Genomic DNA, 19425 nt, shown 5'->3' with positions numbered 1-19425 from the left:
AGTTATACGATTTCAGTGTTTCTAATCTTGGCGCCAAATCTGTTCAAAATCCTTTGTATAATTTTGGCGGGCTTGGTTCTTCTTTGTAATATTTTGGCGGGCTCGTTAAAGTTGATATGTTTTGGGTGAGTTGATGTTCGAAAACTGTTTCCTGATGGAAATATTAGTTTGGTAATTGCAATGTCCTTTTGTGCTTAGTCTTTCGTATACAGGCTGGATTGGGCCTCTTTGTGATGTATATGCTGAAATGGTTGTCCAGACCCATGTTGCTGGGTAGCTACCTCTGTGATTTTGTGATGTTAATGTCTCTTGTGGGGGAAGGATTTTTGAATACTCATCCCTCCAGGCAGGTTAATTTAGTCCTCACACCCAGGTAGCTTCACTTGCTAGTTCCTTAGGTCCGCCCACAGCCTTGAGTCTGTCTTTTAAAATCCAAAATTCTATTAAAGTTTGTAGTTTCTTCCATAAGCACTTTAGAGTTTTGAACTTTTTGGTAGATAGTCCCAATTTAAATTTCCTTTCAAATGAGCCCAAACACTGGAAGGGTTTCTTGTGAATTTTGCACCTGCTTCAGTCCCCCCCCTGTTGACACTCCACACTCTTGAGTGTCAATCAAGGTAAGCAAAATTCCTGCTCCCGAGAGTCAATCTTCCCTGCATTTATACTAGCTAAACATTACCCTGCATCCCCCGTTGAAATGCAAATGCAATTTACAGGCAAATACAGTCTTTACAAGTCGGTTATAGCATAGAGGGAGTACGATGGCCATCTTTTACTCAATTTTAGTAAAATAACTGTACATAGTCAAACATAGTTTAAGTAAAGTAAGTAAAAGCACATAGCCAAACACATTCTCAAGTTCAGTAAAATAAAGGTACATGATCAAACACATTTTAGTTGGCATTCTCACAATACTCGAGATTTTTGCGGTTTACAGCAGGTAAAATCAAACACAAATTAAACATGGTAGTATGGTGTCACCCCTCCTTGCGCAATTCCTAAATTCGGCCAAGGAGCATATAGCACCCTTTGGTGCCTGACCTGACGGCCTCTGCGTTTCATTCGGCAAGTGAGACACCATAAGTAAAGTATAATCGCGAGTTGACAAATAACTAAAGTGTGGGAAGTGATTCGGATCCAGACTGGGACCTCTATATTTCCGAAAAGGTCCCACCAAGGTGGAATGGTGATCTCGAGAATCTTTTTCCCTATCTCAATGGTTTTTTGTTCTAGAGTATAGAAGTGTTTTTGTGAGAAAATTACAGCTTTTAGCAGAGTGGTAAGATGTTTGGGTAGAGGGGGAATTACATCGCCAAAATGTACAACATAATCCTGCAGGTTTGTAATGTTTTCCTTCACAGTGAGGTGGACAGTGGAGGGTTCAGGAATGGGGACAATCCGTTCCTGGGTCACTTGAACTGATGCCTCAGGTTTGAAGCAAAAACTGCTGTCACTTACCGGACACCAGAAGTGTCCATGTTGGTAGTGGGGCGCACTGGTGGTGACACAATATGTCCCCCCCCCTATGTATGCTCCCTGTGGAGGGACGTGGTCTTGTGTCATTACCTCCATGGTGCAGTTAATAGGCTGTGCACCAGCAGCTTTAAACCCACACTGTGACTTTGAATGGGCACTCAAGTACTGGGGACACAGTATCACGTGTGCACCCCGGCTCCGGCACCCGGAGAGGTCAGTACCCGTTACAGCGTGCTCCCACTTTATGACATAGGCTGGGACCGCTGCGAAATGAATGTGTGCACCTCCCTGAATAACTCCAATGTTCTCCACCCGGTATACCGGTGCGGGTCGGGCTGTCCCACCCACGACCGGCATCCTTAGTACTATCCCCATAATAGTGTGGTTAGATTTCCCACAGTCTACTGGGACAGGGTAGGCTTCAGGGTCTAGGCAGAGCTGACACGGGCTTAGTGAATTGCTGTACAGGTGGAGGGCTGCGAGGTGCTTGTTCGTGATCCAAGAGGGGACTAAACCTTGTTTTAAATCCTCCAGGTTGTTGCGGCCCTCGCCCAACAACCATGCCCCATATAGTACGCACACCTCGTTCTGTGCAGCCTGGTCAGAAGCGTTTCTATCCTCCCGTATGAGTGCATTCACTGTCTGTGCATGTCTTTCCAGCTCAGCCACTATATCTTTTGAATGGACAGTCATAGCCTGGTCCTCGTGTAGTTCTGATCCTACTGCAGTGTTCTGTTTCAGGATTTAAAAAAATTGGTTCTTTAAACATTTATCTGTGTTTGCAGTTCGATGTCATTTAGGCTATTTATTATAGAGGATGCTGTATTGTAGTTGGTGAAAACGTTGTTTATGATTCCCCTTCTAGGTCTCCCTGAGCCCATGGTGTCCCTAGCGTTTAGGGTGTATAGGTTTGCTTTGTCTACATTTCCAAAGTCTAACTCATAAAATTCCTTGAACATGTCTCTAAGTAGGGCCTGGTATAGCAGCTCTGTTTCCTTCGGACACCATGCAGGCAGATGTACCTCGGTAAGGTATAAAATTACTGAAATTACTGCATAATGTACCCCCTGATATAAGACCTTTTCGGTCGGTACCAATACTAATCCATTCCCAGGTCCCTTGGTGGTGGTAGAACACCTTTCTATTACTGTGTGTATTTGCGGGTTGTGGGCAGGGGTTTCTTAATGTGTGCTCTTAGTTCGGTGGCGTTAATTGGGAGTGGGGAGTATGGGACCGCGCACCCGTGTAGGCTAGAATCCCACCCCATCCCTTCCCCTTCATCTTGCCATCGCCTGGCGAAGGCGATCGATATGCCTGCAGGACAAATATTCTCTGATCCCCACATGCAAACATAAATTCCTTGTTCGGATTCTCACCATTTGTCCCAACACACTTTTATTCCTCCCCGTGTCCCCGTGATGGTGCGGTACGTATCATTACCGGGTCTTCCCAGTCCGATTCCTGGTCCCATGCGTCCTTGCTGAGTTTTCTGAGCCACCAGCATCTTCCCAGGGGAATGTTCCCTATGCAAGTCAAACACACACGCTTTCCCTCTGTAACACTGACTCGGGCAGCGATGATCCGTATCCGGGGGCATGGAACTGAGGCCTCCCTGTAGGTAAAACCTTCCTGGCTGGAGTAGCGGGTAGAATTAGATCCCAGCCACCCTGGCCATCTTTCCTCGTGGGCGTAAATGGCGAGTTCTTCCACGTCTCGGGGGCCATCCCCGGTGGTTACGATCGGTGCTCTCCCTCCTGAACACCCGTAAATGAGGGATTCCTCCACGTCTCCTCGGTCGCTGCTGCTCATCCTTATCAGGGCGAGCAGGAACAGGACCCTTCTCATACTGTCCTCTTTCCTATAGGGGCACATAAAACAGATTGTCTAGCCCTGAGAAAGTTCTCTGGCTTGACAAAGGTGACCGAGTTCCAATTTGGGCTCATAATCTTTAACTGACTGGCTGTCTTATTCAGTTCCTTGTGGACTGATGTCTGCTTTTAACTTTTATCTCACAGCCGTTTTGATTGTTATCTTACCGGTGCTTCCTTAATAGCCATACCAGTAGATTCTTCTTACTCCCGGGGATTATCCGGCCTGTGCCTCTTTTAACAGCTGCACAGGTAGATTCTTTCCTTACCCCAATTAACTAATACATATATACTTATCATTACACATATGAATCTTAAATGACTCGAACTTATTCACTAAACATACTTAAATTCACGTCTCTATATATGTACGTCTGCCAGCCGTATCCGGGTAGCCAGGTTAATTCCTGCCTTCTCTCTTTCTTCTTCTCCTGCTGGGTGTCCAACGATGGAGGTGATAGATCGGTCTGCACCGTCTAACCCTCAGTATCCCGACCGGATGTGGGTTCGAGTCCCACACTATCGGGGGAATGTCCCCTCCAGTGCTGCAGCACACCGCTCCTTTGAGGGTGGCTGCCTGGTTCCTTTCTTTCCCTAGGGGTTCTGCCTCGTTGAGGGCTGCGGGCTGGGGACTCTCACTTGGTGGCTGTTCCAATGCTATCTCTTCCGGGGGTCCCTTGTTCACCGAGGTTACCGGCTGGGTGTCCCGCATGGCTCTGCTGACCATGAGTTCATACGGGGAGTACCCTGTGCTCTTTGACTGGCTGACCTGGATACCCATGAGGACTAGTGGTAGGACCTCTACCCACCCTTTGGGTGAGTTCCCTGTCTCTTTGCTCAGCCTTTCTTTGATGGTGCGGTTTAAACGCTCCACAGGCCCGGATGACTGCGGGTTGTGGGCGACATGCCATTTCCCTTTGATGCCGAGTACCTTAAGGGTCTCCTGCATCACCTGCCCGTTGAAGTGATTCCCTTGGTCGGACTCCACGTATAGTGATAGTCCCCATCAAGAGAACACTTCTCTGACCAGGATCCTAGCTGTTCCCAGGGCAGTGGCTGTTCGGCATGGGAAGGCTTCCACCCATTTGGTGAATACATCCACCAAGACTAGGCAGTACTTGTAGCCTCCCTGGGCGGTGGGTAGGGACCCGATGTAATGATTTGGATCGACTGCCAGGGTCCCTCTACCCTCCTGATATGTCCCACAGACACCTTTCTTTTCTGGGGGTCGGGCTTGTTGGCCGCGCACACCAGATAGCTAGCACAGAACTCGCGGACGTCTTCCCTGAGTCCTGGCCACCACCCTGCCTGTTCCACCCATTGCCAAGTGGTCTCAGTTCCGGGGTGTCCTGCTCCTGGACCCTCGTGGGCCAGCTGCAGGAATTCCCTCTGGTGTTTTTGTGGTACTACCCATTGCTCCCCCCTGAACAGCGTGCCTTCTTTAATGGCAATTGCTGCGGTGCCATACGGGCCGTCTACCTTTTCCCCTTTAGCTAGCGTGTTCAGGACAGATTTTAGGACGGGATCTTGGGTCTGAACTGTTTTTAGGTCCGGGGGCAAATCTATCCCTGCCTTCCCTGCCGTCCCTATCCTGCCCCTGACTGCTGCGATGGGTCCTGGGTTGTACGGATCCCAGAGCTTGCCCGTGTGGGCCCCCTGCTTGGCTAACATGTCAGCCTGCTGGTTTCCCTCGCTACAGGGTTCAGTGGTGGAATGTGCCTTCACCTTATGTATGTAGACATTCCCTTCCTCCCCTACGGCTTTCATGATCTTTTCCAGTAGGGGCCTAATTGCCAGGATTCTCCCGTCTGCGGATGTATATCCGCGGCAGGACCAAATAGCCAGGTACTCTGTACACGAATTGCATGTGAACATACTGTCCGAGCAAATTGTTTATGAGTTAGGGAATTCTTCGGGGTGGGTAACTACATTTCAGCGTGCTGGGCGATCATAGCGTTGGGGTGTTTAATCGCCAGGGCAATGCCTGCCTCGGGGTCATAAACTCCGCAACCTGTGAGTCGTTCACCCGCAGATACCGTGCTTGAACCGTCCACATAGTTCTCTCGGGCCGTGGGGTGTAACCCAGCCCGAAAGCTGATGTTAATTTCCCATACCCTTTCTTCAGAACACCGGTGGGCTGTCCCGGGATAAATCATGTTGGCTGCGAGTCTTGGCTCGCAAAGACCCTTTACCCTCAGGTCCATTTGAGAGAGGAGCAGGGTCCAATGAGCAATGCTGGCACTGCTCACTGTCCCGTCCTTGATTCTCCCATCCAGGAGCATTTGGGTGAGCGTATGGTGGGTAAGGAGTGTGATAGGGGACCCCCCTGTGAAGATCAGTGATCTTTTCACAGCCCAGTGAGTGGCTAGGATGTGCCTCTCACAGTTGGAGTATCCCTTTTTCACATCCGTGAGTATCCTGGAGGAGTAGACCACTGGTCTCAGCCGGCCGTGCCGCTCCTGGAGCAGTACTGCACTCAGGCTGTCCCCACTGGCTGCTACCTCCAGGAAAAACACTTTACCCGCGGTCTGCAAGTCTTTCTTGAGTTGGATAAATGCTGCCTCGCAACCTTTGTCCCATTCCCACTCTACTCCCTTGTGTAGGAGTCAGAGCAGAGGGGCTGCTGTCGCTGCATAATCCTCAATGAAATCTCTGCAGTACCCGGTTAGCCCTAGAAAAGATCTTACTCCTGTTACTGTGTTGGGGGCGGGTAACTTCTGCACTGCATCCCTTCTAGCTTTGTCTATGGCTCTTGCCCCAGCGCGCACAGCCAGTCCCAGGAATTTTACTTCCTTCAGGCCAATCTGTGCCTTTTTGGGATTTACTTTAAATCCCTCTTCTTTCAGCAGCTCCAGCAGCTCAGCCAGCAGTGGGCCATCCTCCTCTCCCTCATCGGTGAACAGGAGCAGGTCATCTACATACTGTACTAATTGCTGGGGTCTGCTGAAGTTCTTTAAACAGTTGGCCATACACTGATGGAAAATACTGGGGCTGTTGTGGAAGCCCTGAGGGAGACAGTTCCAAGTATATTGCTGTCCTTTAAAGGTAAAAGCAAACTTGTACTGATCTTCGCTTCTTAAAGGTATGGACCAGAACCCGTTGGAAATATCCAGCACCGTGAAGGTGGTCGCGGAGGCTAGGATACTTCCAATGAGGTCGGCGACAGCAGCAAGGGTGGATGCACAGGCGGGGATGTTACGGTTGAGTACTCGATAGTCCACCGTGGCTCTCCAGGAGTTGTCCGGTTTCTTAACCGGCCACAATGGAGAGTTCACATGGGTAGCTATTGGTCTCAATACCCCCTGTTTAACCAGAGAACCCAAGGCTGTTTCCATGTCTGCCTCCGCCTCCCTGGGGAAGTTGTACTGTTTCTGTGGTCGGGTCATAGGGTTCCCCTCTATGCTAACCTCGACCCCATTTATTCTCCCACTGTCGTGTTTGTGAGTGGCAAAAGCTGAAAGGTTTTTCCTCACATATTCTTGGTATTCTATTGGAGTGTTACTGACCAGTGATTCAAGGTCGTAACCCTCCTTGGGCTTCATGGTGCACAGCGTCCCTTTTCCCTGTTTTCCCGGGATAACCATCACCTCACTCTCCTGTCCCATGCAGACTGACCCCCAAAGACAGTGGTTTTTAAATCCACCAGGATCCCGTGGCCTAGGATGAAGTCAGCCCCCAGGATCCCTCTCCCTTCCTGCTCCCACTTAATCAGGACACAAGTCCACTTAGTGTGGAGTGTACCTAAATGAATGGAGAGCAGAATGGAGAATGAGCCAGTCTGTTCAGTGTCTGTGAAACCCAACAAGCTGTAGGGAACTCTGTTAGACAGAGGTGAGGCGGTGGGGTTAGCTGCATAGACAAGTGTGCTTGAGGCACCAGTGTCCAGAAGGTAAGTCCCTTTCACCTTTTCCACCTCCATGTGTACGGTCGGTCTCCCCCACGCATCATACTCGAGGGCACACAGGTGGACAGGCTGCGCCTGTCCTAGTCACCGTTTTAGTTGGGAGGGGGCAGATGGGATTTTGGTGCCAGTGGCGGTGGCTACCTTCCCAGGGGCATCTAACATGGCTTGGAGCGCAGTTAAAAAGCTATCAAACGAGTGGGGAGGGACTGGCTTATCTGTCTCGGTCTTTTGGGCAGGGGCTGGAGAACTTTCTTCCAAGGATTTCTACAATTCTTTCTCCAGTGCCCACTCTTTCCGGACCCGAAGCAGGTACATTTTGTATCGGAGGTGTCATTTATTCAACCAGCACTGTAACCCATGTATAAACTGACAAGTTGTACACTGTGAGAACAATGACCACTAGGTGGTGAACTTGTGGGAGACACTCCTAACCTGGACCTTCAGGTATAAAAGGGGAAGCTCCACCCACCTTCATCACTTGAGTGCTATGGAATAAAGGACAGATCACAGACTGACCTTCTCTCAAGCATGGGCCTTGTGTGCATACTGTGTAGTAAGGACGTATCAATGGCGATGAGAAACTGGGATTTAAACCACACGAGCATGGCCACTAGCGGAACAGAGAGTGGTACTGTGTTAAGGAATGGTTGGGACAGAGAATCAACATTGTTAAAGCAGCACGCAGTTCTCCAGGCAGACAAGGGCAATTGGGCATGCCCCAACATGTAGTCGAGCCCAGAGGGGGAGTTCGACAGAGACAATGGCTAGCCGAACGGCAAATCACGCCATTGCAAGAGACAATGCAGCCAGTAATGGGGCCATCAACACCTGTTAATGCCGCACTTAAGGACAGTCACAGAGGCAGTCAGAGACGATTGACTGTCAAGGGGCCTTTTGTTTCCAACAACAGCTCATGTTGGAGGTGTGGAGGCACACACTCAACTGGAGTTTGCAGAGATGAACAAAATAACTGCAGAAATTGCAGAAATGAACGCTGGGGGAAATCGCTGGAAGCTGAAGTTCAGCGAGTTCATGTGGAGCACATATACAGTTCATACACCAGGGCGCCATCGATAATGATGAAAGTGCTCCTCAATGGCAGCCCAGTATCAATGGAGCTAGACACGGGGGCCAGCCAGTCCCTGATGAGTTCGAAAAGTTGTGGGCGTCCAAGGCCAGGAGGCCAAAATTATCGCCGATTGACACACAGCTACGGACTTACACAAAGGAGATCATTCTGGTGCTAGGCAGCGCCACGGTAGTCGTGACCCACAAAGGTTCGGAGAACAGGTTGCCACTCTGGATTGTCCTGGGGGGCGGTCCCGCACTACTGGGGAGGAGTTGGCTTGCTGTCATGAACTGGAAATGGGGCGATGTCAATGCAATTTCCTCTGTGGAACGAGTATCATGCTCACAGATCCTGGACAAATTTGACTCACTGTTTCAACCCGGCATTGGCACTTTCATGGGGGCCAAGGTAGTGATTCACATAAACCTGGACACCAGGCCAGTACACAACAAGGCCAGAATGGTGCCGTACGTGATGCGGGAAAAGATAGAAGGCGAATCGGACCGCCTGCTGAGGGAAGGCATCATCTCACCAGTCGAATTCAGTGACTGGGCGAGCCCGATTGTGCCGGTGCTCAAGGCGAATGGGTCGGTCAGGATATGTGGTGATTACAAGGCCACCATCAATCAGGTGTCACTCCAAGACCAGTACCCGCTACCGAGAGCGGAGGACCTCTTTGCGACGCTATTCGGTGGCAAACTTTTTTCAAAATTGGACCTGACCTCAGCTTACATGACCCAGGAGCTGGCGAGTGAGTCGAAGAAGCTGACCACCATCACGACACACAAGGGGTTGTTTGAGTACAACAGATGTCCGTTCGGGATTCGCTCGGCCGCTGCGATCTTCCAACGAAATATGGAAAGCCTCCTCAAGTCGATTCCAGGGACGGTGGTTTTTCAGGACGACATCCTCATCACAGGTTGTGATACTGAAGAACACCTCCACAACCTGGAGGAGGTGCTACGCAGACTGAACCGGGTAGGGCTGCGACTGAAAAAGGCGAAGTGTGTCTTCCTAGCTCCAGAGGTAGAATTCCTGGGGATGAGGGTAGCAGCAGATGGGATCAGCCCTACTGCATCCAAGACAGAAGTGATCCAGAGAGCACCCAGACCCCGTAACACGACGGAGCTGCGTTCATTCCTGGGGCTCCCGAACTATTTTGGTAACTTTCTTCCCAAATTGAGCAAGCTGCTGGAGCCTCTACACGTGCTCCTACGTAAAGGTCGCGAATGGGTCTGGGGGGACAGCCAGGAAAGTGCTTTTAATAGAGCACGCAATTTGTTATGTTCCAATAATCTGTTAACGCTATATGACCCATGTAAGAAACTTGTGTTAACGTGCGAAGCGTCGTCCTATGGTGTCGGGTGTGTGTTGCAGCATGTCAATGCCAAGGGTCAGTTACAGCCAGTAGCTTATGCCTCCAGAAGTCTGTCCCAGGCAGAAAGGGGCTACGGGATGGTAGAAAAGGAGGCCCCTTCATGTGTATATGTGGTAAAGAAAATGCACCAGTACCTGTTTGGCAGGAAATTTGAGCTGGAGACAAATCACAAACCCCTAACGTCCCTTTTGGCCGACAACAAGGCCATAAATGCAAACACATCGGCCCGCATACAGAGGTGGGCACTCACGTTAGCCGCCTATGACTATACGATTCAAACCCATTAGTGCTAGCTACTTTATACGCTGCCTGCACATCTTTTAATCTTTCCTGGAGCTCTTTTACTTGTAGGGTGAGGCGAGTGCTTTCCTTCCTCAGTGACTTTTCATTACTTTTGGCCTCGTAGCCTGACATTGAAAATAGTCCTGACTGTTTTTAAACCTTTCCATTATCTGGGTCCTTTTGTATTTTAGCTTACGGAATTCTCCTGATAATCTTTCTTCTGACATAACCCTTTCCTGATAGTCCTCTGCACATTCCCATAACTCTGCCTGTAATGCTTTATTCATTCTGTCGAGCAGTTGGACCTGTCGCTGTAGGCAGACCAACCAAATTGCTTTCTCTACTGCTTCTTTGTGATCTTTACTTGTTGTCCACTGGGCTGCAACGTCAGCTGGACGCTCAGCGTGCAATACACTAAGCACCCATTCTTTGGTTACATTGACCTTCTTATACACATAGGAGGAAATCCTCTCTTCCATCTTGGTTCTTTGCCCCAAACCAGCACTCTCTAATCACACCCCATGTACCAGAGTCATGCCTTTGCGGTCACCATTTTGTAAGGTGGGTGGTCTCTATGAGGGGGTCAGGTTCCCTTCTGACCAACTTGAGTGGTTTCGAATTGCTCCCACTCCCTTGGGTTCTAGACTCTGGATTTATTTGGGGGGGGGGGTGACAAAAGTGCAAAGGACACTGGTTTGATGCAAAGAACTTCGTTTTTATTACAGTCAAATAATACAGGCTTATTACTCTAGTAAGAAAATACACGGCCAAACTTACAATCACTCTAATAAAGGACAATACAAGGAAAGGTACGAGGTCAAACTTAAAATCACTCTGATAAAGAACCATACACTACATATTCAAAGGAGATTACAGTAAAATTATACCTCCCACCTCCCAATACCTAATTCTAGCTAGGTTGGACTCCAGGGCATGCAGGGACAATGCTTACCAATCCTTTTGACAGTTAATGGTAGATCACGGTTGTTTTTCCGTTGATACCACGTTGACTGTGGTGGTCGCTGCTGCGATTGTGATGTTCTTCCTTCCTTCAGGACTTCAGGACTTCGAGGCTGGAGAAGTTAGTTTACAACTGTCGCGTTGGTTTCTCTCCTTGTCTTGATGACACAGCGTAGTGTGGTACTATTCTGTCAGTCAAAGTGTCATCTGAGGTAGTAGCAGCCTTGTAGCTACCTGGTAACCCGGTGTAGTATGGCCTACCCTCTGTTGAAACAGGGGGACAGTTATATGATTTCAGTGTTTCTAATCTTGGCGCCAAATCTGTTCAAAATCCTTTGTATAATTTTGGCGGGCTTGGTTCTTCTTTGTAATATTTTGGTGGGCTCGTTAAAGTTGATATGTTTTGGGTGAGTTGATGTTCGAAAACTGTTTCCTGATGGAAATATTAGTTTGGTAATTACAATGTCCTTTTTATACTTAGCCTTTGTTATACAGGCTGGATTGGGCCTCTTTGTGATGTATATGCTGAAATGGTTGTCCAGCCCCATGTTGCTGGGTAACTACCTCTGGGTGATTTTGTGATGTTAATGTCTCTTGTGGGGAAAGGATTTTCGAATACTCATCCCTCCAGACAGGTTAACTTAGTCCTCACACCCAGGTAGCTTCTCTTAATTAGACTGTCTCCTGCTAGTTCCTTAGGTCCACCCACAGCCTTGAGTCTGTCTTTTAAAATCCAAAATTCTATTAAAGTTCGTAGTTTCTTCCATAAGCACTTTAGAGTTCCAAACCTTTTGGTAGATTGTCCCAAATTAAATTTCCTTTCGAATGAGCCCAAACACAGAGCGGGGGTTCTTGTGAATTTTGCACCTGCTTCAGTTCACCTTGATCTACATGAATCGGTAGAGAGCAGACGGCTTCAACAAAGTGCATACCATGATAGCGCAAATGTGTCATGCGAGATTGAAATCAATGATCCTGTATTTGGATTAAATTATGGACAAGATCCCAAATGGTTTCCTGGCACTGTCATGGCCAAAGAGGGGAGCAGGGTGTTTCGGGTCAAACATTCAAATGGACTCATTCACCAGAAACACTTGGACCAAATCAAACTTAGATTCACGGACTATCCTGAGCAACCCACCTTTGACCCTACCTTTTTTAATCCCCCAACATACACACCAGTGGCAACCGGCACCACAGTTGACCACGAAGCAGAACCCATCATCCACAGCAGCCCAGCAGGGCCCAACGCCAGGCAGCCCAGCAAGGCCAGCTGCACAGCAGCCCAGCGAGGGCCCAACAAATGACTCAACAACACCAGCTTTCACATCGAGACGATCAACCAGGGCAAGAAGGACCCCAGATCGACTCACATTGTAAAAAGTTGCATTATTGACTTTGGGGGCATGGGGAGTGTTGTTATATATGTTTTCTTCTATTTACTCTGTACAGCCACCAGAGGGCTCATTCCCCGGAGTCCCAAGGATCCCATAATCTCTTGGGAGCACATGTATTTAAGAAGGCTTCACAGGTTGGAGAGGCGCTCTGGAGACCTGCAATAAAAGACTAAGGTCACACTTTACTTTGAGTTCACAGTATTCACTCTGACTCTTTCTCCATACACAACACTGGAATTCAGCCTATGTGTGTGCACCGACGCCGGCGTCGTATGCGTACTGTAGCTCGACGACAGAGGTTGGGGTGGTCTTGAACCTGGGCTGGAGATGGCGAAGTTTGAACAGCCTCCCACTGGTTCTGTAGTTTAGTTCCATTCCAGCGGGGTGGAGCATGGTGGTGAGGAAGATTGAGAAAAAGGTTGGGGCGATGATGCAGCCCTGCTTGACCCCGGTCTGGACATGGATTGGGTCAGTGATGGATCCGTTGGTAAGGATGACGGCTTGCATGTCGTCGTGGAGCAGGCGGAGTATGGTGATGTACTTTTGGGGGCATCCGAAACGGAGGAGGACGCTCCATAGACCCTCACGGTTGACAATGTCAAAGACCTTTGTCAGGTTGAAGATGGCCATGTATAAGGGCTGGCGCTGTTCCCTGCACTTTTCCTGCAGCTGTCATGCTGCAAAAATCATGTACCATGCCTCATGCTACCCCAGCACAACACCAGCTCAGGTACATCTGCTTGTCCAGTGAGACTGAGGGGAGTGTACTGGTTTGAGAGACAAAGCGTGAGTGAGCAGAAACAGGAGGTGATGGCAGCAGAATGGCCACTGACCGTGCTATCTGCATTGTAGATATGACCGAGAAGGAGAGGACACAACTCATTCAGCGCCTCCCTCTTCAGTCATCCCAACACAGTGGTGGGTCTCAGGAGCAAGCCACAGCTAAACTCCTGGCCCATTTCAGTGGAGCTCTCCAACAAAAAATGGGGAGACCGCCTTCTTTCTTTAAATGACCCTGGCACCTGAAAGTCAGCTGTGGAGGGGCACATCTCAATAGTGGTGGAAGGTCGGTCCTCTGGAGATGCACCCCAATCAATGAGGTGGGTGGGGTGGAGCGGGGGAGCGAGGCGGAAAATCTAGTCTTTGGTGCCACCTTACAGACCTGTCAGTCTGTTCCTGCTCCTGCTCATCATTTTCAGCCTAGTAATGTGGGGACAGTACTGAATGCAGTTCCCATTGTGCGATGTAGGCAGTGTAACCTGCTAACATCAGCTGCTTCCTGAAATCTGTTGTTCCTGGGGTCTCTGCACTCTTTCAGCTCAAACGCCCAGATGATACGGGCCAACAACGCACATTCCACGTAACGTGTTTGTTTCCTCCTCAACCAACAATTACGGAGGGGTTTGATCTCCTGAGTTGCTCTTCTGCCAGTGTTGTGTGGTTTATTGTACAGAATCCTTTGCTTGCCGCTAACACCATGGATTAGAGCGGTCAGCGACCGGGAACAATGCACAAAGCTGCCTGCTTGATTGATCTGCTGCTTCTCTCCCAGTTACCGCTGGGGTAATTTCTGTGCCTCTTTGGGGTTGCGGTATGGACAGTAACTGTGGACTAGGTGACGTGCAGTGCTGGGCCGGCCAGCTCAATAGTGTTAGCTTCAGTAACAATGAAGTATCATTTGCTACAGCAATTCCATCTCCGCTATCGGTGCAATCCAGGTTGCCTGACAGGTTCTGTAAATTGCTGTCAGGGGAGATACTTTAAACTGAGAGGTTTTGTTGATGCAAGAATTATGTGGGTGTGCTATCTGCTTGACAGATGAATGATTGTACAATTAATGAAGGAAATATTTACTCTGAATAGTCTACTTTTTCTATGCTGGAAATGCTTGTGCCAGTCCTTCATCCCCCCATTTCTCCTGGAAATTAAATGTCAACATAGCATTCGTATTAGCCTGACGCTGACTCGTCATGGAGAGGTATGAGCTGGTAACAGTGATGCTTATCTCATAGAAGCTACCAAGGCATTTCTTCCTGCTGACAATTGTTTCTAGTAATGTTGTCTGCAGAGAGCAAAATTCACCAGAACCCCCCTGTGTTTGGGCTCATTTGAAATGAAATTTAATTTGGGACTATCTATCGAAAAGTTTGGAACTCTAAAGTGCTTATGGAAGAAACTACGAACTTTAATAGAATTATGAACTTTTACAAGACAAATTCAAGCCTGTGGGCGTACCTAGGGGACAAAAGAAGTCCACTTGAAGGCCAACAACCCCAACCCCCAGAAAAGAAAGGTGTCAATGGGACATATCAGGAGGGTAGAGGGACCCTGGCAGTTAATCCAGATCGATTGCATCGGGCCCCTACCCACTGCCCAGGGAGGCTATAAGTACTGCCTAGTATTAGTGGATGTATTCACCAAATGGGTGGAAGCCTTCCCATGCTGAATAGCCACTGCGCTGGGAACAGTTAGGATCCTGGTCAGAGAAGTGTTCTCTCGATGGGGACTACCACAATATGTGGAGTCCGACCAAGGAAGTCATTTCACCAGCAGGTGATGCAGGAGACCCTTAAGGTACTCGGCATTAAAGGAAAATGGCATGTCGCCCACAAACCGCAGTCATCTGGGCCTGTGGAGCGTTTAAACCGCACCATCAAAGAAAGGCTGCGCAAAGAGACAGGGGTCTCACCCAAAAGGTAGATAGAGGTCCTACCACTGGTCCTCATGGGGATCCGGGCCAGCCAGTCAAAGAGCACGGGGTACTCCCCGTACGAGCTCATGACCGGCAGAGCCATGAGAACCCCCACCCATGTGTTAGCCCCGGGACTCACAGAAGGTCAGCTTAGGGTAGCGAACCGGGATAGCTTTGTCATGAATCTGTTTGAACACCTTAAATAGATTCACTGGCAGGCTGCTAACAACATGGGAAAACAGCATCGGAGCAACCGACTGTTGCTAGAACCCCGCAAACACCACGAGTGGGAGATAGGGGACCAGGTCATGGTGAGGAATTACGCTAGAGTCTTTGAGGCACTGTACATGGGACCGTACCATATTGTCGACAAGGCAAGCCCCATGATCTATGCCATAAAATTGCCCCGCCGAACAAAGTGGTTCCACTTAAATCAGTGCAAACTTTTCAACCCAGAGGCAGCAGCTAAACGTAAGGGACAGCCAAAAACGGTAAACCGCACTAAGGACAGGGACCCCCAGCCAACAGCCCCCGACTGTGGAAATCCCATAGGGGACGTGGCAGACCCACAGACTGTACCTAGAGGGGCGGTGGACTGTGTTACTGGAGGAGCTGTCCCCCCAATCATTTGGGACTCGGACGCACCCCCGGCAGCCAGAGCCTTAAGAAGGACTCCCTGCACACCACGGCCAAAGACACCGTGGTCACCAGCGTTCCAATTGAAATGGTTCAGCCCCGGGAGAGGGACCAGCCGCAAAAGGGCACCTAAGGTCAGCGAGCAGGGACACCCAGCCGGTAGCCTCGGGAAACAAGGGACCCCCAAAAGAGATAGCGGTGGACCAGCCACCAAGTGAGAGTCCCCAATCCATAGTCCTCAGCCAGGCAGAACCCCCAGGGGACGAGACGAACTGGGCAGCCACCCCCAAAGGAGCCGTGTGCTGCAGCACCGGAGGGGGACGTTCCCCCGATAGTGTGGGACTCAAACCTACGTCCGGTCAGGGTATTAGGGTTAGATGGTGCAGACCGATCTATCACCTACCTCGCTGGACACCCAGCGGGAGAAGAAGAAAAAGAGAAGGCAGGAATGAACCTGGCCACCCGGAGACGGGTGGCAGATGTACATATAAAGCGATATGAATTTAAGGATGTTTAGCAATATGAATTTAAGAATGTTTAGTAATAGGTTTAGAATTGTGTAAAATTTATCTGTGTAATGATAAGTATATATGTATTAGTTTACTGGGTAAGGAAAAGAATCTTCCTGTGCAGCTGTTAAAAGAGGCACAGGCCGGGTAATACCCGGGAGTAAGAAGAATCTACTGGTATGGCTATTAAGGAAGCACCGGTAAGATAACAATCAAAACGGCTGTGAGATAAAAGTTAAAAGCAGACATCAGTCCACAAGGAACTGAAGAAGACAGCCAGTCAGTTAAAGACTATGAGCCCAATTTGGAACTCGGTCACCTTTGTCAAGCCAGAGAGCTTTCTCAGGGCGAGACAATCTGTTTTATGTGCCCCTACAGGAAAGAGAACAGTATGGAAGGATCCTGTTGCTGCTCGCCCTGATAAGGATGAGCAGCAGCGACCGAGGAGACGTGGAAGAATCCCTCATTTACGGGTGTTCAGGAGAAAGAGCACCGATCGTAACCGCTGGGGGTGGCCCCCGAGACGTGGAAGATGGCCAGGGTGGCTGGGATCTAATTCTACCCGCTACTCCAGCCAGGAAGGTTTTACCTACGGGGAGGCCTCAGTTCCATGCCCCCGGATACGGATCATCGCTGCCCGAGTCAGTGTTACAGAGGGAAAGCATGTGTGTTTGACTTGCATAGGGAACATTCCCCTGGGAAGATGGTGGTGGCTTAGAAAACTCAGCAAGGACGCGTGGGACCAGGAATCGGACTGGGAAGACCCGGTAATGATACATACCGCACCATCACGGGGACACGGGAGGAGTAAAAGTGTGTTGGGACAAATGGTGGGAATCCGAACAAGGAATTTATGTTTGCATGTGGGGATCAGAGAGTATTTGTTCCACAGGCATATCGATCGCCTTCGCCAGGCGATGGCAAGATGAAGGGGAAGGGATGGGGTGGGATTCTAGCCTACACGGGTACGTGGTCCCACACTCCCCACTCCCAATTAACGCCACCGAACTAAGAGCACACATTGAGAAACCCCTGCCCACAACCCCGCCAATACGTACAGAAATAGAAAGGTGTCCTACCAGCACCAAGGGACCTGGGAATGGATTAGTATTGGTACCGACCGAAAAGGTATTATACCAGGGGGTACATTATGCAGTAACTTCAGTAATATTGAACCTTACCGAGGTACACCTGCTTGCATGGTGTCCGAAGGAAACAGAGCTGCTATACCAGGCCCTACTTAGAGACATGTTCAAGGAATTTTATGAGTTAAACTTTGGAAATGTAGACAAAGCAGACCTATACACCCTAAACGCTAGGGACACCATAGGCTTGGGGAAACCTAGAAGGGGAATCATAAACAACGTTTTCACTACCTACAATACAGCATCCTCTGTAATAAATAGCCTAGATGACATAGAACTGCAAACACAGATAAACAGTTTAAAGACCCAATTGAGGAAAATCCTAAAACAGGAGAACAACGTAGTAGGATCAGAACTACATGAGGACCAGGCTATGACTGTCCATTTAAAAGAAATAGTGGCTGAGCTGGAAAAACATGCACATACAGTGAATGCATTCATACGGGAGGATAGAAACACTTCTGACCAGGCTGCACAGAACGAGGTGTGCGTACTATATGGGGCATGGTTGTTGGGCGAGGGCCGCAACAACCTGGAGGATTTAAAACAAGGTGTAGTCCCCTCTTGGATCAGGAACAAGCACCTCGCAGCCCTCCACCTGTACAGCAATTCACTAAGCCCATGTCAGCTCTGCCTAGCCTCTGAAGCCTACCCTGTCCCAGTAGACTGTGGGAAATCTAACCACACTATTATGGGGATAGTACTAAGGATGCCGGTCGTGGGTGGGACAGCCCGACCCGCACTGGTATACCGGGTGGAGAACATTGGAGTTATTCAGGGAGGTGCACACATTCGTTTTGCAGCGGTCCCACTCTATGTCATAAAGTGTGAGCACATTGTAACGGGTACTGACCTCTCCGGGTGCCGGAGCCGGGGTGCACACGTGATACTGTGTCCCCAGTACTTGAGTGCCCATTCAAAGTCACAGTGTGGGTTTAAAGCTGCTGGTGCTCAGCCTATTAACTGCACCATGGAGGTAATGACACAAGACCATGTCCCTCCACAGGTAGCATACATAGGGGGGGGGACATATTGTGTCACCACCAGTGCGCCCCACTACCAACATGGACACTTCTGGTGTCCGGTAAGTGACAGCAGTTTTTGCTTCAAACCTGAGGCATCAGTTCAAGTGGCCCAGGAACGGATTGTCCCTATTCCTGAACCCTCCACTGTCCACCTCACTGTGAAGGAAAACATTACAAACCTGCAGGATTTTGTTGTACATTTTGGCGATGTAATTCTCCCTCTACCCGAATATCTTACCGCTCTGCTAAAAGCTGTAATTATCTCACAAAAACACTTCTATACTCTAGAACAGAAAACCATTGAGATAGGGAAAAAGATTCTCGAGATCACCATTCCGCCTTGGTGGGACCTTTTCAGAAATATAGAGATCCCAGTCTGGATCCGAATCGCTTCCCACACTTTAGTTATTTGTCAACTCACGATTATACTTTACTTATGGTGTCTCACTTGCCGAGTGAAACGCAGAGGCCGTCAGGTCAGGCACCAAAGGGTGCTGTACGCTCCTTGGCTGAACTTGGGAATCACACAGGGAGGGGTGACACCATACTACCATGTTTAATATGTGTTTGATTTTACCTGCTGTAAACCGCAACATCGCGAGTGTTGTAAGAGTGTTACTTAAATGTTTTGACTATGTACCTTTATTTTACTGAACTTAAAACGTGTTTGACTATGGACTTTTATGCTATTTGAGAATGTGTTACTATGTGTTTTCATTTTACTTTACTTAAAGTTGTGTATGACTATACCGTCATTTTACTGTGAAATCCGAGTGAAAGAGGGACATCATACCCCCTCTATGCTATAACCGAATTGTAACGACTGTATTCACCTATATATTGCATTGCATTTCAACAGGGGATGCAGGGTAATGTTTAGCTAGTACGAATGCAGAGAAGGTTGACTCTTGGGAGCAGGAATTTTGCTTACCTTGTTTGACATTCAAGTGTCAACAGGGGGAACTGCAGAGAGCTAAATTCACCAGAACCCCCGCCCCCCCCCCGTGTTTGGGCTCATTCGAAAGGAAATTTAATTTGGAACTATCTACCGAAAAGTTTGCAACTCTAAAGTGCTTATGGAAGA

The sequence above is a fragment of the Pristiophorus japonicus genome, chromosome 12 (genome assembly GCF_044704955.1).
Source record: "Pristiophorus japonicus isolate sPriJap1 chromosome 12, sPriJap1.hap1, whole genome shotgun sequence".
NCBI lineage: Eukaryota > Metazoa > Chordata > Chondrichthyes > Pristiophoridae > Pristiophorus > Pristiophorus japonicus.
Note: the sequence above shows the minus strand (reverse complement) of the source record.